General features: G+C 47.6%; 1 protein-coding gene and 1 pseudogene across 9 annotated transcripts in view; both read left to right on the forward strand.

Annotated features, from left to right (window-relative positions):
- Nucleotides 1-27,626, forward strand: part of sif (still life) — a 305,006-nt gene that overhangs the window by 5,640 nt on the left and 271,740 nt on the right. The gene's annotated exons all lie outside the window — the stretch shown is intronic.
- LOC126523098 (U2 spliceosomal RNA) lies at nucleotides 12,159-12,337 on the forward strand (annotated as a pseudogene).

The following is a 27,626-nucleotide window of genomic DNA, read 5'->3' on the forward strand; positions in this document are numbered from 1 at the left end:
GAACGATTTTATACTTAGCAGTCACACTATATTTGTCTTTTATTGCATAGCGACACTCTCAAGCCATCATAGCTGTCGGCACTATGGTCGCCACCGTCTCACCATGTTGGTGCCTCTGGTAGCTTCGACGCTTTATACGGTTTCATTTAGATCCAGCTCAGCCGCCGGGTCAGCGTGGTTCGCGTGGGTGTTGTTTCGTTTCTTGCTTTTCACACGGACAGTTGCACGAGCACTTGCACGTGCAGAACGGATATCGTGGACGCATGAAATCCGCACCGTACCGTATGTCGGCGTGGTGAAACTCTCTGCAAACAGCGCAGCCTTGATTACAAGTGCTGCTATGTAGTCTTTCTACAAGCCACTGGGCTGTAAGCACGGCCTCAGAGATGTCACACCGTACCTCCTCCCCATATCATCAACATCATTCGTCAGCCCTTTTGCTCCCCGTCCCTTTTCCTCATGTGTAGAGCAGCAGACCAGAGCAAGCTCAGGCCGACCTCTCTGCCTTTCTGTGAATAATTTTGCTCTTCTCTCTCTGTGGTAAGTAATCCTCAAGAGCAAGGAAAAGGGTTTACCTCAAAGGAGTTTGGTTTGTCTGTGTGTCGTTGGCATTAGCCTAACCTAACCTAACTTAGCCTATAGCTAATCAAACCTCACGTGGACGCAAGAGGTTTACCATCTTACAGCTGCTGAAACCCTCGCAGACCTCGCGCATGTGAGTTTCCTTCGTGAGTTTTACATACAAGCCCGCATAAGGGGAAGCTTACTCACCGTTAATTAGCCTCAGGATTAAGGAAGCACGGCAGCAGATACGCATAATACAATGCGGGTCTTTGAATGAGTGCTCTAGTGGCCTTCTGACCGCTGATAGAGACGCGCACAATGCTGTTTGGCTGTTACGATGACTAATCGTGTTTAGTTGAACCGAAAAAGAAACGTCGTAATCTCCCGTGGCTTTGGTCATGGAAGTGAAGTGCAGCTACACAGCCAAATTTAGAGCTCGAGACCACTCTTGTAAAAAAAAAAAGAAGTAATAAAATAAAGAGAGAGAGAGAAGGGGGGAAGGTCACGTCGCATAGACGGGTCGCGTTGCGTATAAGCGTAAGTGCGTGAATTCACCTGCATAGCGTGAGCGCTTTAAGCATGAGTAGATGACTAGTCCAGCGTTTTAAGGACGGGATCCACCCGCTATACGAAAACTAGGTCTAAGGAAATTAGTCTATAGATAAGCTACAAATGCGAAAGCAAGCGGTACCTATAGGCTATATAGCCGAAATATTTCTGAACAAAGTCTTTCCATGGCAGCCTTCGTATAGCCTGTGTCAGATGCACGTGTGCGAGCAAAGACAACTCTGAAACGCAGAACGTATTTGTTCGTTCGCGCAAAACGAGCAGACCCGCGTTCACTGCCGTGGTTCTGCTTCTACCAGTCTTACCCTCACTGCACCTCTTTGAACGAAAAACCTTCGCGGGAAACCCTTGAAGAATAGACGCGGAGTATTAAATCCATTGCGTTGTCGCTAATCGTGAACCTTGCCTTTCGACGAGGTGGAGTTGGAAATACAGTGGAGTTTGCCGCCGCTGCTCCGAACGGGCCGCGAGCTCATTGCGCTGACGTCGTGCAAATGATGTGATTATCCGTTTCTTCCTGCACAGTGAAGGTATATGCGGCTGGTGGCAGCTTTGTGACGCCAGGTTTTGCAGCTTCTCTACTGGTACTCGCTACATGGCAATCACGCTAAACGAGCTAGACATTCCCTGTTCACAAGCCACTCCTCAAGTTCGTCATCCAATGAATATAGATCTCTCAAACGCCGAACGAAACTGCATTATGTGGGACGCCAAAGCGTTGGGTGCCTTTCTACGGGGCCGATGACTCGGCGCCCTCTTTTACGTGTTCGAAACGTCAAGTGGGCTTTGCAAATAAATGGAAGAACTTGCTGTTCCTTGCAAACAAGCGGTTCCATGGTCCTTGCAAGCCAACGATTTGTGGCTCCAGTTGACCACTTTTCGGAACGCATGGTTTGGGAGGCACACGCGGCACGGAAAGGCCGCTTATTTGCGGCCTGCGCTAGAAGCGCTGTATATGCATGTTGGACTCGCCCCTTGTCTGTGGGTTTCGGCCGCTTCGTATTGTAAGCGGGTTCCCCCCTCCAGTAGATTTCGAATAATCATGGAAGTGCAATACGCGACAGAGTTAAAAGGGGACACAGACCACGAAAGTTTATAAAAGGAAATACGTTTCTGCTCCTGCACAGGAGCCTTGTCTTTCCATTTATAGACTTTCGTGGTCGGTGTACGCTTTTAACTGTTGTCATGTATATTCCCGGCAAGACGGGTTTCCACCCAATCCTTGATTTCAAGTGCAATACACGTGCGCTTCGGCCGGGACCACAGAAAATTACGGTTAAAGCGATATTTCGAATAAAGCGATTTAGTTATAACGAGGGTATAGATTGCGTACGTGTCGCACGAGAAGTTATGGTCAGAGTGATAATTCGAATGTCAACAATCGAATGTCAACACCGCAGTCGTCTGTTATTTTCTTACTCTCCACCTGTCGCTGCTTGTCCGCCTGTTCATGTTAGGAACATTCTCCGATGATATAAAGCGCGACCTTCAGTAGAGCAATACGTTGAGCTCTCATTTAGTATATTGCTATAATGTAAAATTCATGAAGTTAGGACTGGGTTTCAGGCTGAAAAGCACCAAGGGAACACAATGTCCGTATATTTGCGTCTGCTTTCTTTCGGTTTATGAAGAGTGTCCATAATAATAAAAAAAAATCAGACACAGAAGAGCGCTGTAGGAAACTTACCTTTTTCCGTTGCTGCAATTCTTGGTGCGAAATTCAAGAGAGGGAAATTTGACCTTGATTTTCTTCCCTGGCAATCAATCTCTTTTTTTTGTCTTTTTTTATTACAAATAATGAGGTGTTTTTAATAGGAATATACCACAAGATGTGATATTGGGTGAGTTGGTGAAGCTTCATGGCAACTACAGCGCGACAGATGCGGACAAAAGGAATAGAAGGGGACACAATACGGCGTTGATTGTGTCCATATTGTATCCAGCGCCGTATTGTGTCCCCCCCCCCCCCCCCCCCCTTATACCTCTTGTCCGCGTCTGCCGCGCTGTAGCTGCCACGAAGAACATTCCAGTCTAGTACGCCAGTCACACGGGATACTTCTGATTTTTTATGACAGTGACATGATAAAGTACTGACATGAAATTGTCGACTTGTCATTTTGCAGCATTAAATGAAGGTCCTAACTCTTCGTCGCCTTCGGCATCAGTTCGGTTTTCCCAGTGCACCAACTTCGCGAATGGCCCATGTGTCTCTAGCTGCGAATGGAAGGATGGGGAAAACCGCCTCTCTCTTTTTAATGCGAATCGTACTCAACTGTCCCCTCAAATTTCTATCTTTCTTTCTTTCTTTCTTTCTTTCTTTCTTTCTTTCTTTCTTTCTTTCTTTCTTTCTTTCTTTCTTTCTTTCTTTCTTTCTTTCTTTCTTTCTTACGTCGTTGATCGTTGGGGTATCCTCTTCGCGCGGTTGGTTGTCTCTCACACAGTGACGTCATGCGCTCTCTCCTCTCGTACATCCTGATGACGCGTCTAGCTTGACTTTGTCAGGGGTCCTTCACGCTAGTCAAGGAGGTTTGATGCAAGTCTTGCTAGGGCAGAAACAGCCTTTGTAAGGCCATCTGGCGCCGCACGCGTACCAAGCTTGTTCATCCGTTCGGCAAGGTTTTCCGGTTTTACCATTGTTGTTTCCATTGCATTTGGAGCCTCTGTGTCAAAAGATCATTCGAAACGAACGAAGGGAACGGCTCAAAGCATACAGATATGTCCAGTTAAAAGAGCGCTGGCATGATATTTTCCACTCTCATTTTTTTTTTCACTTTTTCATTAAATGAAGGTCCTAGACTTCTAAGCCCAAGAAAAAAGAATGGCAAGTCTCAGAGCGAGATAATTTAATATAATTGATTTCCTACAGCCAGTTTCGGTTTCGTTTCCCGGGAGGTTGCTGTGTCATAACGTCATGGCGCGGAAAGTGGTCACGTGGAAGTGGTCACGAGATTTTGACATTCTCTGCGGCTAGCGGCACTGCAGACGACCGAGCGAGCCAAAGCGTGTGTCAAAAAGTCGCAATGTCTTTCGCCCACGTCATAACCTTCTGCGTTATGATGTCACAAGACAGTAGAAACGAAACCAAATCTGGTGTGGTGTAAAGAAACTGTTTGTTTCGGGCGTTCTCAAGGTTTCGGGTACATTTTTCTGGGATTTAGAGGTGCCGAACCTTGATCTAACGCAAAATATTCATGTCAGGAATACCATGTCGGAACAGTAATCGCTTACGAGGGTGATGTAGCAGTGTTTTCCATTAATAAAAGAAAGTATATGCGGAATGATTAGACATGTTTTCACCGTCTGTAAAATTTTCGTAAGTGTATAATCCGACAGGGCAGATCCACAGGTTTCTGGCATGAAATTTGGGGCCACACACTTTAAGCATTTGAAAATGTGTAATTGAAAGTCTTGCTTAAAAAAAAAACAAAGAACTTTAGGTGTGCTGCTTCAGCACTGTCGTGATACCACACAGTACTGGAGAGAACAAACAATCTATTCGAGAGAAAACAGAAAGCTGGCGTGGCCGGGACTTACAACAATCGCGGGCGAAACAGCGTGCAATGTTTTTGGTGGCTAAGATATGGTATGCTCTTCAGGCATTGTGCATGGTGCAAGCAGTTGTGCGAAAAATTCATCGTGCTTTCGCAATACTCATTTGGAATTCATGATGGGATTGTATCACTTGTACAAATTCCTTTTGGACCAGCAAAATGTGGTGGACTAATCCGCCGGCTTGTGCGACAGCTGGTAACAAGGTTCTTTTTATTTCTTCGGCATCAAAATTATTTATTTTTGCACACTGTAATACGAGTGCTTCTGTGTAAAATTTTGCCAGAATTTGTCATATATTCAAGGGTTTTGAAGAACGTTTGTATTTGAAGTGTGAATTGAAACGCAGTATATAAAGAAAGAAAAATCTATGAGCTAATGGATAGACCATCGGTCGGGCTTCCTTTCCTTTTTTTCCTTTTTCGCGGTGGGTCCCGGGTTCGAAATACGACATCGGATGCGTATATTTAGAAGAAGAAAATAGACGGAAGTTTGCACTCAGCCATCGAGGCTGGAACCCGACCCAGCCATCTGGCTTAGAACGCTAACAACGCTTAGGGTTGTCAGACACCCCAATAAAACTAATATAGATGCACCATCTGTTGTATACAAAAAGAAGCAACGTATGACGTCACAACAAAACAACTGCTCTCAACAGAACCGGCTTTGACGCGGAGACTATCCTGATGACTGACGACACGAAAAAAAAAAAAAATGACGTCGCAGTTTCGCCCGAAAGTAGAAGCATCGGTTGCGATAGCAAATTAGTGGACAGCTATACGAAGTAAGGATAGTAGTTTTATGGGCTGTATAAACGTTTAAATATAGGCATACTAAATAAACTAGCAAGCATGGTGTCACGCGCGCACAAGCAAACATGAACATAGCTCACTCGATGACTGCGCAAACTCGCTGTCAAAACGCTGGAGTGAGGAAGCGCGGCAGCTGCAGCGAGCGAATGGGCCTCCGTGCCGCGCCTCGCACCAACGCGAACTGAGCCGTGGAAGCACAGCGCGCGGCGGACTCTGTCCCCATCGCAGATTTAAAATTATGGGGTTTTACGTGCCAAAACCACTTTCTGATTATGAGGCACGCCGTAGTGGAGGACTCCGGAAATTTCGACCACCTGGGGTTCTTTAACGTGCACCTAAATCAAAGCACACGGGTGTTTTTCGCATTTCGCCCCCATCGAAATGCGGCCGCCGTGGCCGGGATTCGATCGCGCGACCTCGTGCTCAGCAGCCCAACACCATAGCCACTGAGCAACCACGGCGGGTCCCGTCGCAGATGGCTTTCAAGATACAGCGACCCGGGCGGGCGCGCGCGGCCGCCCGGGCTGCCTTGAGTAGAACGCCCCGATTGCCGGCTAACCCTCGCACGCTTTCACTCGCACATACAGCATACGGCGCGCGGCGACGATTTTATCGCCCTTGGACTTTATACGGAACCTCACGGCGACGGCTACCGCAGAAACGTGCCTGAAGTGTCCATGTAATTACTATAGCAACAATAATAATAAAAATAAAAAAAGAAAACACGGAGGTAGCTAAAGGATGCCTCGCATTAATAGGTTGTCACCGAGTCGCTCGGGAACCATTCCAGGAGCTGACCGGAGCGGTGCCTGCGCTACTACCGACCGGAGAACGAAGGCCTTTCCTTCGACAACGGTGGTGGCACACGCACGCACGCACGCACGCACACACACACACACACACACACATGGTGCGCGCGCGACTTGATTGGTCATCGGAGACGGACATCGGCCGCGCGAGAACTGAATACGCCGGAGAGGCGGTTAGCAAAGCTTTCCTCCTCCAAGGGGGTCCGCCGTCTTAGCCCGATTGTTCCAGTCGATGAGGTGTTCAATGAACGCGCGTCGGCCCGAAAACGCGGTAAAAAGTTGGATAGAAATAGATGGATAGAAAAAAGAAAGGAGAGAGAGAGAGAAATAGAGAGACCTAGAAGGGAGATAGGGAAAGAAATACACGTAGAGAATGAGGGAGAGGTACAAATGAGAGCGAACCAGATTGAAAGAGATGGATATATATGGTGAGAGAGAGAGAGAGAGAGAGAGAGAGAGAGAGAGAGAGAGAGAGAGAGAGAGAGAGAGAGAGAGAGAGAGAGAGAGAGAGAGAGATGCAGGAATTGAAAGACAGCAAAAAGAAACACCATTGCTACTCGCTCGGGCCTTTCGTTTTCCCATCCCAGTCCTGTCGCTTTCGTTCCTTGTCCCTCACACATCCTTCGCGTTCGCCAGGGAAAGCGGAGTAAAGCTAAGCGTTCGTTCCATACACGACGTGCTCGTTAGTGCCGGCTGTCAGCCTTGTGTGCGCGCTCACTTCGCCCGAAAAAAAAAAAAAAGTATCGCGTCGGCTGCGGGATCCTTTCTTTTTTTCTTCCGCGTTGTGCTCTGAAAAATTAACGTCATTTTTTTCCCCCACTGCCTTATAAACAGTGCCGCTTCGTCGGTCGACGAGACGTATAGCGCTCACGTCACCCTCGCGGCGAGTTTGGGCGGGCTGCACGATGTGTCGTGAACATTGATTTTCCTACAAAAAACCGCCAGAGGTAAATCTGACGCTACAGTGTCTGAGGGAATGGCGAGTATACGCGGTGGTACAGCCAGCATGGAACTGGTGGGCATAATGAAAGTACTTGCCTGTAGTTTGTCCTTCTGGCTTCAGACAATCGACTTTGTGATTGTGCGAATTGATAATGTTCAATAAAATGCTTCGTTTTACTCTCGACGGTTCGTAATTATTATGCACGTGCACGCAGTTGTTCTTTTTTTTTTTTTTTGCCTTCGTGCGTTTATACATATATATGTAACAAATAATGGTTGCTTGGGAATTTTGGTCGATAGAGGCCAGATGAGTAAGCGCGTACTGAATAAATCCGCGGGGGAACGATCAAACGAAGACACAATTTCATTTCGAAAGTAGCCAAATCGTTGTGCTATATATATTTTGGCCAACAGGAAGTGCTCAGCTGAGCCACCGTGAAGCAGCAGCTGGTCGGCAGTGGCGATCTGGTTAAGACCGCCTTTTCAGACCTTCCCCCTAAAGATCGTTCGCGGTTTTTTAGACAATTAAAGTCATATTCCTCATAGGATTTTGAGTAAAAAGAATCAATCAATCAATCAATCAATCAATCAATCAATCAATCAATCAATCAATCAATCAATCAATCAATCAATCAATCAATCAATCAATCAAAAGGCAAAGGCGATGAATGAGCTATACGAAAATATCAGATAGGTCCAAAAGGAAGTGCAAAAAAGAATTGTAAATGAACGAGGGAAGAGCGAGAGAGAGAGTAAGGAATTTATTTACAGAAACCTCTTTCCCGTAGGGGTCCAGAGTAATGTAGCGAACGAGACGCATTTCTGGTTAACATTCCTGCCTTCTTTCTTTATTTCCTCCTTCTCCGCTTCCTACTTACAGAAAGGCAAATGAAAGAAAAAGAAGTTAAGAACAAACACCAAGCAAAATCAGCTATGCAGCAGACACAGCGGCTTTTCAGGCTTCTAAATCTTTGTGGTTAGGCATATTGTAATGAGCACTTTACCGAGATCGATTTCAATGTATCTTCATGTTCCTAGCGTGTTTGTTTTGCATCCGTGTGCTTATCTGTAAGCGATTGAAGTGTTGCTTCCTTAGAGGAAGGAAATGATAATCGCATTCCCGTGTACACCCGCTCCGTCTAACTCCAATCACTTTCCACTGACTATGCTTGAAGATATGGAACTAATCAAAGAGGCGGAGAGCGCACGCACGCACGCACGCACGCACGCACGCACGCACGCACGCACGCACGCACGCACGCACGCACGCACGCACGCACGCACGCACGCACGCACGCACGCACACACGCACACACACACACACACACACACACACGCGCACGCACGCACGCACGCACACACACACACACACACGCACGCACGCACACACACACACGCGCACACACACGCGCACACACACACACACACAAACACGCGCGCGCTCTCACTACTCACTCACTCACTCCCCCAAAATAAAGAACGCGCGCACGCACTAGCTGCTAAAACGTTCGTGCAGCTATTTAGGATGTCGCGCAGTAGAACGCTCGCTTCTCTCTCCGTGTTCACACGGGATGCTTCCTCTCAATTCCCGAAGCAAATTCCTGCCTATGCCACCCTTTGGACTTGTCTTGGCTGACCACCTTTTTCCTTACGCCTCTGCGATTATCCTTCCATGCCGCTCCAGCAATAACGCGTTTAATGGAGGATAACAAAAGCATGCTTGACTTTGGTCCTACGAAATATCATGCTTCTTGCCGACCATTTCTGCTTCCTTGCCTATTTGCAATGAAAAGACATGACAAAATAGTTGGTCAGCTTGTAAAAGACAGCAGAAGTAATAAATTAACAGCTGATATTGCAGTAATGAAAGCTCTTCACACTGAATCACTCATAAAGGATTGGGGAAATTTCAGTGGCTTTCTTAAAAACTTTAGAGGACGCTCAAGCTTCGCCTTTAAGAATGGAATGCGACGGCATTCAAAGATCCCTGACTGCTTCTCACGCTTCCCGGCAACTGCAGAATGCTAAGACAAGGTACGAGCAAGTTTAGTGATAGAATGGTGTGGCAATATAACCAGCATATACCGCATGCCATATACCAAGGCGTGGCATATACACATATACCTAAGTATATACGGCGATTTTCGCTCATCGACAACTCCGCCGGCACCGGATTTTTTGCGACACAGGGCCTTTAACGCTGTCGCGTTAAAACGCCCTTAAAATGCTTCGGAAGCGTACTTTGAAACACCACGGGCTGTCGCAAAGAAGCTGTTTCACTTCTTGGCTTCATGTGTTTTATAATAGCATGTGGTTAGCTTATACGTCCGCGGACGTCACGCCGATCGGTACTTTGTGTTGGCTGGCCTCCCGGGAGGGGGCCCTTAACGCTATCGCCTTAAAACGTCATTAAGATGCTTCGGAAACGTACTTTGAAACACTCGTCGTTGTCGCAAAGAAGCTGTTTCACTTCTTCGTTTCACGTGTATTATAATAGCACGTAGTGTACTTATACGTCCGTGGACGTCACGCCGATTGGCACTTCGTGTTGGCTGGCCTCCCGGGAGGGGGCCCTTAACGCTATCGCCTTAAAACGTCATTAAGATGGTTCGGAAACGTACTTTGAAACACTCGTGGCTGTCGCAAAGAAGCTGTTTCACTTCTTCGGTTCATGTGTATTATAATAGCACGTAGTGTACTTATACGTCCGTGGACGTCACGCCGATTGGCACTTCGTGTTGGCTGGCCTCCCGGGAGACGATGGGGGAGGGACAGCAGTATCTAGCGACGGGAGAACGACCGCCTCTGCTGGTCGGCGCCTTACCGCGTTGCGAAATGCAGCGATGGCATCGCAGCGCGCAACGAACTTTGCGCGCGCGTTTCCCTCCCGTCACAGGCAGCGGCATCGGTGTTTGCCGTTCCTGCCGCCCGACCGCGCTATACGCTACCATCGCCGCTCCCCGTCGTCTCCGCCGCCCGCCGCCGCCTGCCTCAAATATTCAAGGCATTCGGGCGTTTTTTCGTCTCCTATACGGTCCGCTTATGTATATTTAAAATTTTGGGGCTGCCACGCCGCTCGTTCGTTCGCTCGCCTCCCCGTACCCCTTTCTCTTTTTTCCGTCTTTCAAGAATTGTAAAAGGAAAAAAATTAAAACGAAGAAGGAGTCTGCTTCTTCTTTTGTCTCTTTCTCGTCGCCATTTGTGCGCTTCATCCTCCTCCCTCCAACCCCACACCCCCCTGTCCTTCCTTTTGTCTTCCTAAACTGCCTGCCTCTTCTGCGTCTCTTCTTTCAATCCCAGTTGCAACACTTTCTTTCTTTCTTTTTCTCTTTCTTTCTTTCTTTCTTTCTTTCTTTCTTTCTTTCTTTCTTTCTTTCTTTCTTTCTTTCTCTTTCTTTCACCCGTCTCTGCTTTCCTCGTCTCTCTTTCAAGAAGGATACTTGCGCCCAGTCGATAGAGGTGTTCCTTTCACTCTGCGTTGTTTCCCCGGTTTCTTCCATTCCTCTGCCTTTCAGCGCCTTTCTTTCTTTCGCCCGCACTTCGCTGCTGCCGCTGCATGGTTTGAGTGTGTTTGCGTGTGTGCGCGCGCATGCGGGTGGCCCCACGGAAGGCATGAGGCGCGCGACCGAGCCGGCGACCGAGCCAGTTGCCGCGCTAAATATTACAGGCGCGCGCGAGAGCGGCGTCGACGGGCGGCGCTCGGATAATAGGTTGAGTGAATAAGGCATTCTCTCCGTCGACGCTGGAACTGGTGCTGCCTCGTCGGCGAGGCCCTGCTGCGTGTTTGCGACGCGGCGATAGGTCGCGTCCTTTGTTTTTTTTCTTTCTTTATCGTTTTTATCTTGGCGCGTTGCTTCCGCTCGAGTTATACTCTTTCTTTCTGTTTCCTTCTTTGTGCTGGCCATAAAGTGGAGTTTTATTTTTTATTTTTTTGTTGAGAGTGGCGTTGCAGAATGTGGGAGTGAATCCAACCCCCGTCCACTCCTCCCATCTTCTTTGCGACTAGAAAACGGGGAAGTATACGCGCATGTCGTGTGCTCTAACCGCTGTAAGCGTGATTACGTGAAAGTGCGTGTCAATGCGGGTCCAAGCGATCGTACGCTGGCCAAAGCGGCGAGTGTGTTCTCGGACTCCAGTAGAGTACTCATGTCTAGCGGCATAGCAAATGTTCTTGTTTTTTGTTTTTTTTTTTCTAGTGGAACAGGATGAGGCGTGGTGACTCTATGGTTATGGCGTTCTTCTGCTGAGTATGCGGTTGCGGGTTCGTATTTCGGCCGCGGCAGTGGCATTTCGATGGGGCAGGATGCAAAGAAATGAATGCCACTCCACTCTGTGAAGGTGGAATCGAAGCTGTGTGTGTGGGCCCCTTAAAGGCGAACTGTCCATTGCCGTGCGTCAAACGCCGTGGGAACACAAATGGAAGGCAAGGCGCGACTATAGTCGCTTCTCCACGATGTTGAGCCTCGCAAGATAATGAGGCACCGGGGGTTATACTTACCCATGTATTGTTTCATTATACCTATTTCTAAGGTGCCAAAAACAACACACATCACACAAGAGAGGACAACGGGACAGATTGCCTCTCTTTTGTGCTGTGTGCTGTTTTTTGGCGCCTTAAAAATGCGTATAATAATTCAATACCAACTTGCCCAGCAAGAAGTTCTCTTAAGCCATGTATAGTTGCAGAACATATTGTAACATATTGTATCGTATTGTTGCAAACCTAGCCGTAGCTCCGGTGAAACGTTTCATTTTGGCGGTATCGGGGTCACATGGACGGTTCGCATTTCCTTGCGCCTCGCGGTCATGGCGGGCAGCACGCTTACGGGACCGCCACCACGGGAGAGCGGAAGGAAAGGAAAGGCAGTACGCAAGCGCTTGGAACGCCGACAAAGAGAGGGCGGTGCGAACGTAGACATGACCGACGTCGGTCAAAGTGTAGTATCTGTTCTTATCAGCATATCTGATACGGGTTGTATTTGGACCTAAGGTAATAAACTCATTTTTGCAAACATGCAGAGTGCTTAAAACCTGCTTCACCTCTGCCACGGGTCGGCTCGGTATTTGGCTATCTTCGGGATCGGCCCACGTAGGGGGAGAAATTCTCGATCTACACGGCTCGATAGACGCACGCATTTTTTTCGATAACCTAGCCGTCTACTTATATTTAACCGCCCGTTAAAAAAAATCACAGGTAGTCATTTTCTTGCAATTGGCGAGTAGACCTGCTAAGGGTGCTAGTGGGGACTGAAAAAGACAGCCTAGTAAAAGTGCGAAGCCGGCAAATTATTCAATATAATTCAAAAGTGCAAGAAACCTTGGATTGCATCTGAATATAATTGTGGGGTTTCTCAGTTCTCTCAGTTCTTGGTGCTTGTCATCTATTTATATAGATTGGTTAAGGTGATGTTTTTTCTTTTCTTCTTTCTTTGGGGGGGGGGGGGTGGTAGGGGGAATCTTAGCGCTTTACCTGATGAGACAAGACTGCAATTTTCAGTATGAAATGCATGAAGCAAAATAAATAATTTTACCAGCGACACGCTAGCTGTCGCCTTTAAAATGAACAGAATCAGAAGTGGGCTTCCCCTCACCAAGATACTTAGATCAGAGAAGCAAGATTTAAAGGCGCCTTGCTCAGAAGTAGACAAGCGCGACAGTATGTTGATACTCCGAACACGCCAGTTATCCCCTGTATATACGGGGTGGCTTTGAGACAACGAATACGAATTTTAATGAAGTTCCCGGCATTGGAGATGTAGAAGGTGGAAGCATATTTTGAATTCTTGTTTAGGAGAATCGAAGAAAGAAAAAAAAACATTGACTCGCCATCCCGGCCCTGCGAAAGTGGACGTTCAGCGAAGCTGTTGCAAAACCACCACTACAACTACTGAGGGGGGTTTTGCAATGCTTTGTTGATGTTCACATGCTTGCTTTGAGCTTGTTTTTTTATTGAAACGTATGTTCTCCTGGGTGTTGTGTGAGCGATTTCAATGAATGTATGCTCGGTTCGCTTCACTTTGCTGTGCGCTTGTAGCCTCTGCCTTACGTGGGTATGAGGTATTGCATTCTTTTGCTTGCTTACAGGGTCATAAACCATTGCTGATGACGATAGATGCTTGTTTAGAGCTTATTTTTTATTGAAACGTACGCTGTTCTGTACGTTGTATGCGCGATTCCAATGAATGCGTGCGCTGCAAGCTTCAGTTTTCTGAGTGCTTGTAACCTCTGCATTACTAGGAGGATGAGCCATTGAATTTTTGCTTGCTTAGGGAGGTATGAGCCATTGCTTATGATGATAATTTTTGTTCACGAATGGACAGAAAAGAACAAAAAAATGCCGACCACCGACAGGTTAACAGCTTCGCTGTAAAAGAATTAGGCAACCAAATATTCGCCCCAATTAGTATTTGTTGTAGCTAGACGCGTTATTGTGAATGTTGAAATTGCTTTGCCAAATGATAGGAAGCCACTCAAGAAGCTCTTTAATAGCGAAGCATTGCGTAAGAGCTAGGATGTTACGTCTAAACACCGAAATAGTCTTCGACAATACGTTAATGTTGCGGTCAGGAAAAAGAAAAGAAACTTCAATTAAAATGGATTGAACGCTACGGGTTCAAATCGAAACGAGCCAAAGGGTTTGCAAGAAGATGGGGACTTCAACTGGATTACTGCGGACGAACAACCGTAACCAGAGTTTGAAGACAACGTTTCGGCAAGGGGCAACAACTAGCTTGGTTAGGGGTTACAGGTGACTGGTAAGATGCAGGAACATAAACATTGAAAATTCTGGAGGAAAATGGGCACGAAATCGTTCAAAAAGCTCGTTAAAAACGGAGAGTTACGGGTTGTGTGGAATTTAACAATGTACGTAGCTTAAATTACGCGAAATAAGCAAAGGGCGTGCGTTGTGAACACTGAATGATGTGCACATAACTAGCTAGGATCGAAATGATGTAAGATTAGGCATCGGGCTCATATAATGAGCAAATAATCTTCGTTGAACCCACGTTTAAAACTGAACCACGTTGCTCCAACGTTGGGTCATCGACGGCCCCACGTTGGAGGAGAAGTCGTCATATAGTGTGTCAGGGCTCAAAGTCGCCGCAAAAAGCGAGCATTGGGGCGGTGAATAACTCGGAAGACGTTAAAGGCTGTGGAATATCTCCACTAGCCAACATTAGAACCCAAGTGAAATATCGTTTGTCTTACGCTGTAAATTTTGAGAGGTATCAGTCACTGACTTGCCCAAGTGTTCGATTTAGCATTTGGCATCGCGGTTGCGTTGATGTATGACTGTGTACATTGCGCTCCAAGATCGTGTTATGTAAGAGGCGGACGTCCAGATGGAGATGATATACCTGGCAGGCTCGCAAATGAACAGAGTATAAAGACTGTTTGAGTTTATAGCATTGTTCACGGGAGCACAACTCTAGTGGTTCACTTAAAAGAGAGGAAAGGGGTGCCACCGATTTTAATATTTCGCTTTCCAGGGCACTGCATAAGTTCTGGACTTCCGGCAAAACAGCGTCGTACTAATAATGTAGATTTGAAAGGTTGGTAAAGGTTGCGCTGATCGAATAAAAACTAAAGCTGCTTGGGATTCCAGCACTGAGTGCGATCTACATTCAGCATTTGCCGTTCTGGTGGCGAAGTACCAAAACATTTGCTCTGCAAGCTTTGAACAAAGATATGACGTAATTCATTCTCCATTTCAATATATTTTTCTCGCTTTTTCAGAGAACACGAAAGCTAAGTTCCTGCCATCATGTTTGACATTTCTAGTGCTTCCAGTGCTTTGCTTATGGGGGAAAGTCAAGATTCCACATTTTGCCTGTGCAATCAAATTACCATTGCGTTCCCGTCTGCGAGTATACAAATATAATATTGAGGAGCATTTTAATAACCTCTGTTCGAACGGTTTGCTTCTAGGTCTTCTTTTTCATAATCAAGTACGTAATTAAACATCATCCGCTGATTTCCGAGTCATCTGCCGAGGCACCCGTGATTATACTGTTCAGGGGAGGACGATGTTGAATGCTGACGAGATGCCACCGTATCATAATTGTCATAATAATGAGCAGATACAATAAAAAAAAAATCCGCGGTTAGCTTAGTGCTCATGATGAAAAGACCAATAGTTATAAAATCACTCAATGCATGTATCTTCTGGTTTTATTCTATATGCGTTAGAACAACTTGGATCTTCAAGTAAACACTGTGCGTGTTAAAAATAAAGCCGATTGTACCGCTTTACATGGACTCGGCGGGTTCTTGTTTATTTATGCCCTGCATCTACATGCTAGCGCCACCTTGTGCCCAAATGCAGCAAACGCCGGGCCTTGGTTTGGGTTTTCGTCACGTGGTTTGTTCTAAGCCGTCAACCATCGTGGTGCCTCGTGTATCGCGCGCTTCAGCGCACCGCGACAGATGCAAACTTGAATAAATTCGAACCAACTTCGCAAGGAAGACCCGAAATTTTGCAAACGTGTGTTTGTCCCACGTGAGGTCGACGTTGACAAGAAGTTTAACCAACGTTCATGTGATTACTTTTTTAGGCTTGTAGCGCAGCTCAGAACGAGCGAAAAGGAAGGCCGAAGGGGTAGCTACTCCATTCACCATCCTTTCTGCTCGTTCTGAGCTGCGCTACAAGCCTAAAAAAGTCATGACATACCAACTCGCCCTAACTGCCACGCTGTTGATGCAACGTCGCGTCAAAGTTGGCTGAACGACGGACAGCATTGTACTAAACTACGAAAAATATATATAGGCACAATATCTTGACTCGTTTCTACTACGCGCATCTTACGTTCATAAATAACGCAGATACGTGCATAAAATTAGTTGCTTTTTTTGGAAAGTCCAGAATTCTGAACCCCCCCCCCCCTTCCTATTTAAAATAAATAACTAAAGAAAAAAAAGAATTTGGATTGGAGACCAAGGCCTCGGCTACGACGTCTGTATGACTGAGGAGTTCTCGCGCGTAACACGAGTTCGCGCTACAGATTCCCTGGTCGTAAGTCGTCTTGAGGAATACCAGTTGCCGGAGACACTTGCGCGTTGATATTTCTCTACCGCTGAAAGGAGCTTGTGTCGGCCGATGGTGAACCGGAACCTGCGAATTCGATGGTCCCATAAGCATCGCTTTAGGACGTCAAAAGCCTCACTAAATCTGATACATCTTTCCGTTGCTTGTGCTGCAGCACAAACACTTGCCTAAACGCGCGCAGGAAGGGGTCCTGCTAATTTTTTAGGACGATCAGCGGGACGACAATTCACTTGCAGGTTCTCCCAAGACGAATTTGAACCAGTTCAGCCCATAATGCATTTAGTCGGATGCTCGTATTGCCTTCTCCCCGGGAACTATCATTTTACGGGCTCGTCATGACTACTGCATCGCGAGGCTCGTGTAACGTAACTTCTACGTAACTGTTGTGCCTATATTTGTTTCTTTCGGACAGAGCCGTCTTTTATTCCTTTACGCAACTTTCCAGTTCAACTGTACTTCTGCGTGTACTCCTTTGTTACAAAACGGCTAACCGTACGGTCGTATAGATGCCGTTTTAGCAATCGCCTTATTTGCAACATCTGACAGGATGTGATCCTGCGGCCGTGTTATTTAGGACCTTTTCCTGCATATTAGCTCGTGGTTTTCTGTTAACGCAATCAGCTTGAATGTTCTTTAATTAACTCTTAGATCGTCGACTGCAAGGCATGCTGTTATAGGGTGGTCACGCGCTATGGCCATTGTGGCTGCTGTGAAGGCACACTTAGGGAGGCCGAGGCACGTCCGTAGAGCTTGCGCTTGTATACTCCGGAGTTTGCGAAGGTTCGTTTTACTGGCGCTTCTCAGCACGGGCGGCTGTATCTTACGAAGCCCATAAATAATGCATGGTGCAGCTGCATCGTCGATTGCACAGGTGTGCCCCAAGACGTTCTGGCGACAAATCTGAATGCATAGGCTATTGCAGTCAACCTATTTTTCATATATAAAATATGTGGCGTCCAAGACAAATCACGGTCCATGATGACTCCAAGAAAGCAGTGCTTTGTTTCGTTAGCAACTACTTGTCCAGTTACGCGCATAACATATGGAGTAATTGTTTTGCGTGTAAATGCTACTAATCGATACTTTTCTGAGGAGTGTTCTGGACCTTTCGTATGCAGTAAGATGATGTTTGTGTGACCGCCTTCTGCAGCCTTGCTCGTATTTGCGGACGTGTCACGCCGTACTCCCAGATGCAGATATCATCTGCATAGATGGATATCTCGACCGTCCTTGGCAATGATCCAACAAGGCCGAACAGTGCTACGTTGAAGAGCGTGGGGATTACCACTCCGCCTTGCGGAACACCTTTACTGGTTAAATGGTGGGATGAGTGTACGACGAACATAAATGATAGTTCACGACATGAATGTCATGACATGCGTGTCATGTAGGTCATGAAATAGCCGCCTAACTTTTGGCGCTCTCATGGTCGTTTCTTTAACTTGCTATGTACCGAAATTGGCATAGTATGACAAGAACATAAATGATGCCATGTCAGATCTTTGATCTGGTGACTTCTACAGAGTGAAGTCTATATACCCACTGGTACGCGCAGAAGCTTACGATCTAAAAAAAAAAAAAAAAAAGATGCACTGTGGATATCGCCCACGCTCGTACCCACATACACCGCAGCCCGTCAAGCAATCATTTCTGATAGCTTATAGCGAAGGCGCGTGCTGGTCAAGGCCTCCCCCGCGCTTCCTCCCTCGAATAAATCTCGTTGGTTCAGCCAAGCAGCCACAGTGCACCCAGCAGTCAGTGCGAACCTGGAGGATGTATACGGTGCAAAGTTCAAGCACCAAACACCCTTGCGCCAAGCGAATTCGACATGACCACCTACAGATCAGAGTTCGCCGCTTTTAAGCGATCGATCTTTGATCTGGTGACTTCTACAGAGTGTTTGAAGTCTATATACCCACTGACAGTACGCGCAGAAGCTTACGATCTAAAAAAAAAAGAAAAAGATGCACTGTGGATATCGCCCACGCTCGTACCCACATACACCGCAGCCCGTCAAGCAATCATTTCTGATAGCTTATAGCGAAGGCGCGTGCTGGTCAAGGCCTCCCCCGCGCTTCCTCCCTCGAATAAATCTCGTTGGTTCAGCCAAGCAGCCACAGTGCACCCAGCAGTCAGTGCGAACCTGGAGGATGTATACGGTGCAAAGTTCAAGCACCAAACACCCTTGCGCCAAGCGAATTCGACATGACCACCTACAGATCAGAGTTCGCCGCTTTTAAGCGATCGATCTTTGATCTGGTGACTTCTACAGAGTGTTTGAAGTCTATATACCCACTGACAGTACGCGCAGAAGCTTACGATCTAAAAAAAAAAGAAAAAGATGCACTGTGGATATCGCCCACGCTCGTACCCACATACACCGCAGCCCGTCAAGCAATCATTTCTGATAGCTTATAGCGAAGGCGCGTGCTGGTCAAGGCCTCCCCCGCGCTTCCTCCCTCGAATAAATCTCGTTGGTTCAGCCAAGCAGCCACAGTGCACCCAGCAGTCAGTGCGAACCTGGAGGATGTATACGGTGCAAAGTTCAAGCACCAAACACCCTTGCGCCAAGCGAATTCGACATGACCACCTACAGATCAGAGTTCGCCGCTTTTAAGCGATCGATCTTTGATCTGGTGACTTCTACAGAGTGTTTGAAGTCTATATACCCACTGACAGTACGCGCAGAAGCTTACGATCTAAAAAAAAAAGAAAAAGATGCACTGTGGATATCGCCCACGCTCGTACCCACATACACCGCAGCCCGTCAAGCAATCATTTCTGATAGCTTATAGCGAAGGCGCGTGCTGGTCAAGGCCTCCCCCGCGCTTCCTCCCTCGAATAAATCTCGTTGGTTCAGCCAAGCAGCCACAGTGCACCCAGCAGTCAGTGCGAACCTGGAGGATGTATACGGTGCAAAGTTCAAGCACCAAACACCCTTGCGCCAAGCGAATTCGACATGACCACCTACAGATCAGAGTTCGCCGCTTTTAAGCGATCGATCTTTGATCTGGTGACTTCTACAGAGTGTTTGAAGTCTATATACCCACTGACAGTACGCGCAGAAGCTTACGATCTAAAAAAAAAAAAGAAAAAGATGCACTGTGGATATCGCCCACGCTCGTACCCACATACACCGCAGCCCGTCAAGCAATCATTTCTGATAGCTTATAGCGAAGGCGCGTGCTGGTCAAGGCCTCCCCCGCGCTTCCTCCCTCGAATAAATCTCGTTGGTTCAGCCAAGCAGCCACAGTGCACCCAGCAGTCAGTGCGAACCTGGAGGATGTATACGGTGCAAAGTTCAAGCACCAAACACCCTTGCGCCAAGCGAATTCGACATCACCACCTACAGATCAGAGTTCGCCGCTTTTAAGCGATCGATCTTTGATCTGGTGACTTCTACAGAGTGTTTGAAGTCTATATACCCACTGACAGTACGCGCAGAAGCTTACGATCTAAAAAAAAAAAGAAAGAGATGCACTGTGGATATCGCCCACGCTCGTACCCACATACACCGCAGCCCGTCAAGCAATCATTTCTGATAGCTTATAGCGAAGGCGCGTGCTGGTCAAGGCCTCCCCCGCGCTTCCTCCCTCGAATAAATCTCGTTGGTTCAGCCAAGCAGCCACAGTGCACCCAGCAGTCAGTGCGAACCTGGAGGATGTATACGGTGCAAAGTTCAAGCACCAAACACCCTTGCGCCAAGCGAATTCGACATGACCACCTACAGATCAGAGTTCGCCGCTTTTAAGCGATCGATCTTTGATCTGGTGACTTCTACAGAGTGTTTGAAGTCTATATACCCACTGACAGTACGCGCAGAAGCTTACGATCTAAAAAAAAAATGAAAAAGATGCACTGTGGATATCGCCCACGCTCGTACCCACATACACCGCAGCCCGTCAAGCAATCATTTCTGATAGCTTATAGCGAAGGCGCGTGCTGGTCAAGGCCTCCCCCGCGCTTCCTCCCTCGAATAAATCTCGTTGGTTCAGCCAAGCAGCCACAGTGCACCCAGCAGTCAGTGCGAACCTGGAGGATGTATACGGTGCAAAGTTCAAGCACCAAACACCCTTGCGCCAAGCGAATTCGACATGACCACCTACAGATCAGAGTTCGCCGCTTTTAAGCGATCGATCTTTGATCTGGTGACTTCTACAGAGTGTTTGAAGTCTATATACCCACTGACAGTACGCGCAGAAGCTTACGATCTAAAAAAAAAAAAGAAAAAGATGCACTGTGGATATCGCCCACGCTCGTACCCACATACACCGCAGCCCGTCAAGCAATCATTTCTGATAGCTTATAGCGAAGGCGCGTGCTGGTCAAGGCCTCCCCCGCGCTTCCTCCCTCGAATAAATCTCGTTGGTTCAGCCAAGCAGCCACAGTGCACCCAGCAGTCAGTGCGAACCTGGAGGATGTATACGGTGCAAAGTTCAAGCACCAAACACCCTTGCGCCAAGCGAATTCGACATGACCACCTACAGATCAGAGTTCGCCGCTTTTAAGCGATCGATCTTTGATCTGGTGACTTCTACAGAGTGTTTGAAGTCTATATACCCACTGACAGTACGCGCAGAAGCTTACGATCTAAAAAAAAAAGAAAAAGATGCACTGTGGATATCGCCCACGCTCGTACCCACATACACCGCAGCCCGTCAAGCAATCATTTCTGATAGCTTATAGCGAAGGCGCGTGCTGGTCAAGGCCTCCCCCGCGCTTCCTCCCTCGAATAAATCTCGTTGGTTCAGCCAAGCAGCCACAGTGCACCCAGCAGTCAGTGCGAACCTGGAGGATGTATACGGTGCAAAGTTCAAGCACCAAACACCCTTGCGCCAAGCGAATTCGACATGACCACCTACAGATCAGAGTTCGCCGCTTTTAAGCGATCGATCTTTGATCTGGTGACTTCTACAGAGTGTTTGAAGTCTATATACCCACTGACATACGCGCAGAAGCTTACGATCTAAAAAAAAAGAAAAAGATGCACTGTGGATATCGCCCACGCTCGTACCCACATACACCGCAGCCCGTCAAGCCCTCATTTCTGATAGCTTATAGCGAAGGCGCGTGCTGGTCAAGGCCTTACCGTATATATATATATATATATATATATATATATATATTCCTTTCTCGTGCGCAGTGAGTGAGTGAGTGAGTGAGTGAGTGAGTGAGTGAGTGAACAAACCTTTATTTGGTCCAGCAAAGCGCGATAAAGCGCGCACCCGGCCAGTCCCACGACGGGACTGACAGATCTATAGCCTGCCGGCCCGATCGCGGGCGCGCTGGACGGCCAGGATTTGGTCCTCAAAGACGGGACTTCGCAGGAGCGCGTCCCACTCTTCCTCGTGCGCAGAAATTTAACTTGAAAATTTCGGAGCGATAAGTGATAGAGAGACTGGTAAAAAAAAAAGGGGGGGGGGGTTAAGAAAGAGGCCGTCAGGGTGAACGGGCCGGTGCTTGTGAGAGTGCTCGGACCAGTCCTTAGAGAGGCAATAGCCCGCATCCTCATTCAGCCGTGATACGAATGACCAGGCCAGACGCCGCCGGCGGTGTTGATGGACCCATTGTGGATTTAGAGATGAAAAAAAAAATTCCCTTTTGAGGTTCCGATGTGGAGGCGTGACCCCACCTTTATCTGCCCGGAAATGCGAATGCGCGTCGGAAAACGGATGCTTTCTTTTTTTTATCTTCCCTTCAAGTTGTACTGCTAGTTACACATACTTAGGTGGCTACTTCGAACCTGTTATGTTTCCCTCCGCTCCTTCCCCACGTGTTTTATTGCAATAGCAAAAGTAGGAACACTGCTGGGGAATTTTCGTCGCCGCCGTTGGTGTCGCCGTGATGTTCTACATAATGTCAAAGTGCGATAAGATGCTATCGCGCCCCATGCCCCCCGTACGCTGTGGGTGGGAAGAAAAGCGTGCGACGGTGATCCGAGAAGGATAGCGGCTGCACGCGCGCCGTCTGCCCGCGCGCTGAATGTTGGAGGTCACGTGATCCAGGCCATGCTAGGGTGATCCAGGTGAGCGCGCACCTCCTCCTGCAGTCCGGCCGTGAGTGCGCATGCCTGTCCTAAAGCTCCTTGGTCTGTCCGCGCTGCCGTACGCGCACGCGGCTTACGCGTGACCTATCTCGGAGGCAATCTACGGCAGGTGCAACGGTTGAGCGAGCCGTGATGGCTGGTGGTTTCATGTGCGCTGTCTTCCCGCGCGAGTAGTCTAGGAGGTCGCGCAATCTCAAGTTTCAGATACGCTTTGAAGCGACAGACTGCGCGAAGCATTCGCTCCCTCTGCCTGCGCTCTTAATCACACTAGATTGCGACAGCAAGTGTTCGCGGTCATCGGGTGCGATGTGTTCACCTTTGCCTGTGCGTGCCTGACGCCATGCTTGTTAGTTTAATTAGTGAGCGAGAGTTGACTGCGACTCTTACGGCTGATGAAACTAGGAATCTTACTTCGCGTAGTTTCTTATACTTTGCTACCGCCATCAATGCTTCACCTCCCGGGATAAACTGCGACATCCTTAACGTGATTAAACAAGCGAACAGGAGTTTTATGTCAGCTTGATTGGTAAATTACAATGCCAGTAAATCTAGTCATATGATAAGCTGTGAATTGAAGTAAAGAAAATATAAATAAAGAAAGATAAGAAGACAGAAAAACAGGTGTAAAAGTAAACGCAGCTAGCGGCGCCAGCTTGGAATTCCCGCTGAAGCACCTGTGAGGTCGTTAATTTTGACAGCATCTGCTCAGTGTTAGTTATTATTCAGCTATAAAGAACCGTTATGAAAATTTTGAGAACGGCAACCCACAAACAAATGTAATGAAAAAAAAAAGAAACCCCGACGGCGCACATCTTTTATGTTAGTTCTTCTCACAATGAAATATTAAAAGCGTGAAACAATAACAGAAGATCGACCCACGCAAGAGGACGCGTATCTACCAGAAAGCTTTCCTTCGTGCATAGCATTCGCCGCCAGCATTTCCCTGTAAACCGCCCAAGCTATCAGATAACTTAACTACTGGGTTGGGGGAGGAGGCGTGGCGATGATGGCATGATGAGTGTGAGATCACGAAACTAGAATGACGAGTGCTGAACGACCACGACGGTATCCAGACCAGGACACCTACCTAGTGACCCAATCAGGTTCACCAACTTGGGCCATTGGCCATCGATACATAGATAGGCTCAAAACGGATGAAGTAGGCAAAGAAAGCTATTCGCATTAAAACGCGTATATAAGGAGCATCATTGCTCAGGCGATCAACGCCGTCTGAAATTCTTTTGCGTTTCTAACCTAACGTGAGCTTCTCTAGCTAAAGCGTCATATTTTGCCCATGATGGGTACTTTATATCACGTGCTGCAAGCTTCACGTGCCGATGAACTCAGTCAGCGCTGACATCCAATCAAGAAGACAGTTATCCCCCTTCTAAGTTCAGCGCTTACTTAGGTTGCTACGAGGAGACAAAAAGAAAAAGGTGCACTGCGCGAGCACTCAAACCTCGCGACACCGGCAATTTCTCGACTCGCACGCGAAACTTGCAGCCATGGCGTATTTTCCGTTCCGCCCCGGCAGACAACACCGTCAATCGCTACCTGCAAGCCGCTCTCGACCCTGCTTGTTTATTATTTCTTCTTTCCTCAGGCGCATTACTACAGCACCCTCCTCCTTTTGTTTGCCATAGCGTCATTTACATTTCGAACGGGTCAGCGAAACAAAACAAATGCGTTGTTTATTCGCCAAACCGCGCGGTTCGGCGATGCCGGTAGGGACCTCGGTGTGCCCTGTCGCGAAGTGGCGCTGTGACTGCGGCGGCTGGCGGCGCTGCAGTCGCGGTCTCCGTTCGTCGTCTGCCAGAAGCGTCGCTCGGCTCGCTCACGTCGTCTGCTCCAGCTCCTCATCTTCTCTGCTCGGCGCGCTCCGACAAAAGAAATAAAAGAAGAAGCAGGAAAGAAACAGGAAAAAAGAAAGAGAAAAACATCGCAGCATCTCCACCCTTCTTCGTGCCTTCCACCTAGGCCGGGCTCTCTTTGTGTCTTACTGTCCCTCGCGTCGCAGCCTCCATTTTATTTTGTTGTTGTTGCGCGCGTTCGGTATTTGCTCTCAATTTCTTTCCCTTTTTTTCTCATCTGTCTTTCTCTGCGCGCCATCGCTTCTTGTATTTTCTTCCCTCTTCTCGGCACCGGTCTGCCTGCCATCTTGCGTCGTCGTCGTCGTCCTCCTTTTCGCTCTCCCGTTCCCTCGCTCTCACCGGCGCATCGTCCTCTGTAAGTCCACCGTTGCTCGCTTTCGCCCCGAACGTTGCTCGCTCCACCAGCCTCCTTCCGCGCACCTCAATGGCGTTGCGGCCCATACGCGTAGCGGAGTAGCTCTTCCTTCTCGAAGCCGTAGCAGCAGCAGCAGCAGCAGCAGCGGCGGTCCGTTCTCCTGGCTAACGGTGGCGGCGCGCGGTTCGCGCGTTTGTGCTCGTGCGTGCGTTGCGTGCGTGTGTGTGTGCGTGTGCGTGTGTGCGCGCTCGCGCTCGCCGGTGGATGGACGTGGTGGACTCGACGACGACGGCTCAATGCCTCGGCCGTGATGGCTAGCGGGCGGGCGGAGTTGGCGGCGGCGCTGCGATACTGTACGGCGGCGACGACGACGACGCGATGTGCCTCGCCTGTCAAGTAGTAGCAGCCGCTGCCCGGGCGAGTGACTTCTCGGACGGCCAGCGTCGCCGGTTGCTCATCCGAGCGACGGATATGAGGCCGCCGCCGCTCGCTGTTTCCGTTGGCGTCGCTTCTTCTTCTTCCTCTTCTTCGTCATCATCACCTTCCTCTCGCGCTTGTGTTTCTCGCTGCTCATCGTCTCGTTTCAGGTGAGCTCCGCGAGAACGGCGCAGCGCACTTGAGCCGGATTTGGACATGAGAGAGAGAGAGCGAGTAAATGAGAAAACGTGTGATGTAAATGCGGAAGAGGTGTCCATTGTTCTTCACTCCGAAATTGGTTTTTCTGGCCACCGCCATTCTGCTCACTTCCGTCTTTTATTCACTTTTATTTTTATTTTTTGTACTTTCTGAGCTTCGATGGTGAGGCCTGCTGGTGGAGATCATGCTTACGAAGTACGGATGGCGATTTCAGAGTTCCTTCTTTTCGAGTTTCGTCGGTACTGAAGTTTTGAAAGATACTCTGACGAGGAATAAAATTACGCTTTTTCTTCGCGCCCTATGCGCCTGTCGAGAGAAGGCAAGGTGAAATTGCGTTTACCCGACGTTTTCAAGAGAAGCGTGAAAGAAGACAAGGCCCGTCAGGAAAAGCGCGTGGCAACCGCGATGTAACGGCGTTCATTTTCGAATTGGCTTATAGAGAAGTTTGATGCCGTTGTTTCAAGAACCATGCTTCATTTGTTAGAGGTTGACCTCTTGTCTTTGCACATGCATGTTTCTTTTCCTTTTACTGCCTTTTTTACGACTAGACCTGCATGATAACGCATGTACGGTAATATCCAATGAAATGTAATTCGAGCGGAACCGTGCTTTAGTAGAAGTGTCAATTTTTCCAAGAGCACAGCATTGACAATATGGCTGCCTTGAAAGTATCAAGTGTCGTTATACTATACAACTATATAGACGCACAAACAGTCACTTGAGGACGTTTCATACCGCATGATATTTTCAACGTATATTTAACGTAACACACACACACACACACACACACACACACACACACACACACACACACACACACACACACACACACACACACACACACACACACACACACACACACACACACACACACACACACACACACACACACACACACACACACACACACACTCTCTCTCTCTCTCTCTCTCTCTCTTTGGTGAGTGAGTGGCAGGCGAAATATCTTCAACAATTAGTTTTGCTTCACTTTGTCCATGCTCTTACTCCCGCTATGCCGCTGAGAATGTTTTTCTACTGGGTTGTAGCCGATAAAAAAAAAGAAATAAAACCTCGCTTCTCTCGCGGTAGTATGCAATCATTTCAAACGGGCACAGCGTGGTAGTTGCGTTTAAGCCAACATCAAAGGAACTTCGTTTTAATCATCCTCAGATTTCTTGTCATAGGGAGAATGTAATGATAACCATCAGAGCCGGCAACGATCCGACTATGTGTTACTTCCGCTTACTTAAATTTAATTTATTCAGGAGTCCACTGCAAACCTCGTCGTTCGTTTAAAAAATAATAATAATAACCACGCGCAGTGTTTAACGGATGCTCAAGAGAAAGTCTATTAAAGCAACAAAACGTTAACAGAAACATAAACCGATAACTTTTATGCCGACAGTCCTAATGGCTCAGCAATAATTTTGACCAGTTTTGGTGGCTCTTTACCGTGTACACGATGCATGGTAGACGAGCATGTTTTTCTTTCTTTTTTTTTTGTGCAATCCACCTTCATCGGAATGCGGCAGTAGCCGCAGACAGGATCGAACCCGCGACCTCGTGTCTCGCGGCGCGTTGAGGCTGCACTTGTCCGGCCGCCGTTTTCGAAATTCATGTTTTCACCTTCCTCTGATCCTGCCTTCTGTTTATTAAGATTCGATTTCCGTTTCGGGAAGACTGCTTTGAAAAACAGCGTAAGACATCCGAATCAAAATACATATGAGTGTGAAAGTAGCAAAGACACGTTTCTCGTGCTATACACCGACTTTCTTGTTTTGCTTTTCGTAGCAAGCACTCCTATTTCGCTCTGGGTCAGAAAATAGTGTGAAAGTAACTGTGAATGTTCTGAACGTCTATACGAACGGTAAGTGGAGCCAAACAAGGCTCTCTCTCTCTCTCTCTCTCTTCTTGCGTGAAAAATTTCTTATCTTGACAGTTAAGTGGATGTTCTTATGGGAGGTCGGTTTAATAAACAATTAACACATTTGCAAATTTGTTTATTAAATGCTTATTACGTCAGGTTCCACCGGGGATCTACAATCTACTGTGAAGCAGCCAACGAATAATAAATTAAGGGCCGTGTAGAAATCAGAGCAAAAATGTATGGATAAGGGACAACACAGAAAAAAAGAAATATATCAAACATGATCGAACTAGAAAGGTATTTTTTTTTGTAAAGAAGTGTTACGAAACTGAAGCGTGAAAGTTTGAGGAAAAACTAGCCTTTAGAAATTCTGCGACAGCGTTATTTCTTCGCCAAACGCCCTGATGTATCTTGATTCACCAGCACTTCTATAGATGACTAAAGTTTGCTTTTATTGTTTACTTGTTAAAAAAACTGTTTTAGAGAGGCTTCCAACGTTTGCTACTCGAAAGGCAATCGAGCCGGCATCACAACCCGACGCTTAAGCTACATAGAAGCAGGT

Source organism: Dermacentor andersoni, chromosome 6 (assembly GCF_023375885.2).
Source record: "Dermacentor andersoni chromosome 6, qqDerAnde1_hic_scaffold, whole genome shotgun sequence".
NCBI lineage: Eukaryota > Metazoa > Arthropoda > Arachnida > Ixodida > Ixodidae > Dermacentor > Dermacentor andersoni.